The sequence below is a fragment of the Galeopterus variegatus genome, unplaced genomic scaffold, assembly GCF_000696425.1.
Source record: "Galeopterus variegatus unplaced genomic scaffold, G_variegatus-3.0.2 Scaffold1234, whole genome shotgun sequence".
Taxonomy (NCBI): Eukaryota; Metazoa; Chordata; class Mammalia; order Dermoptera; family Cynocephalidae; genus Galeopterus; species Galeopterus variegatus.
The window spans coordinates 403,722-405,132 of NW_007727345.1; the positions used below are offsets into that span (position 1 = coordinate 403,722).

Genomic DNA, 1,411 nt, shown 5'->3' on the forward strand with positions numbered 1-1,411 from the left:
AATAATTATGATATTTTACATTTGTTTTCCTAAGTCTTTGAAATCTGGTGTGAATTTTGCACTTACTGCATGTCTTAATTTGGACAAGCCACATTTCCAGTGTCAATAGCCACGTGTGGCTAGTGGCTACCCTCTGGATAGGGCAGTTCTAGGCATTATATTTTCAATTTCCTTCTTCTTTCTTAAGCTTCTAGAAATGTGATGGGAACAATCTGTCATGTGAATTCCTAGCACGGACTGTCTCCACTTCTCATTGTCATGTAGCCTCCTTGCATTATCTATTTTTTGATGCATTTGTCTAAGTCGCAAACTCCTTGAAGGCCAGGACCATATATTCATTGAATTTCAAGGTTTGAAAATAACTTTAACAAAACTGTCAACCAATTCTTCTCTTGATGTGTGGTTCCCCTGCATCAAGTCCCTACTGAGTGAGCACTCAGGATCTACTTGAAGTCATAGTCAGTGGTCAGATATACTCACATGTTAAGACAGACAACTTCCTTGGCTAGAAGGAGATCTTCTCAGGATCTGAAATCTGTTCCCCTGAAGTTTGCATCACATGAAACAAATCTGCTTCACTTGATGGGTTTTTTTTTTCACATTTGGAGACAGCTCAGCCGCTTTCTCTCTTCTACGTGAATCCTTGCAAGTTTGATACTTCTCCACCTCTCATGCTTTTGAGTTCTCTTCACCACGCTACTCTTCTCTGAAGTAATCTCAACCTGATTGAAGCCTTAAAGTGCTCAATCTAGAACTGAACACAACGCTTCCTATGTGGTCTGGCCAGTGAAGAGTATAATTGGGTCACGACTAGCTGCCTCTCTATAAAACACAGTTCTAGGCGTTGGGACACATCACCCTATGGGGAAGGGAGAGTGGAGGAGAAAGGGCCACAACACATTATTAACTCACAGCAACTTTGCCTCCTTGGCTTCTAGTCCAGAACTCTACATACATACACCCCAGAGTTTTTCAGGTTAGTTAGTTTTTCTTAATACCTTTCTGTGTTTTCAACTGAGCTAGGGAATCTTCAGTCTTCTTATTGCTGGCTGGGGTCCTCCGATCAAAGGACCAACTGGCAGAGACAACTTTAGAACTAAGCTGAGAATATACAAGCTTACGCAAAGCGGAACTTGAGACAAGAGAACCGTGTATAAAGTGTTCATCAGCCACAGGGCTCTGGCTGATGATGACGATGGCAATTACCCGGTTCTTGTTCATTCATCACCTTACGGAGAATGGCAGGGAGAAGACGCGGCGGCCCGAAGTCACTGCAGGGAAAGCCTCAAAGGCAGTGAGGTGGAGAAGGCAGGCCTGGCCGGGGGCGGGCTCCCGCCACACCATGGAGTCCGCGGGACACGCGCCTTCGCCCGCACCCGCCAGCGGTCGCGTCCTCCTCGCCGGCCCGGAC

General features: G+C 45.8%; 1 long non-coding RNA gene across 1 annotated transcript in view; it reads right to left on the reverse strand.

Moving 5' to 3' along the window:
* Positions 1-1,222, reverse strand: part of LOC103592885 — a 2,698-nt gene extending 1,476 nt beyond the window's left edge. Inside the window, exon 1 of the long non-coding RNA XR_550694.1 lies at positions 481-1,222. This is a non-coding gene — a long non-coding RNA (uncharacterized LOC103592885). The remainder of the gene's footprint in view (positions 1-480) is intronic.
* Positions 1,223-1,411: the final 189 nt, after the last annotated feature.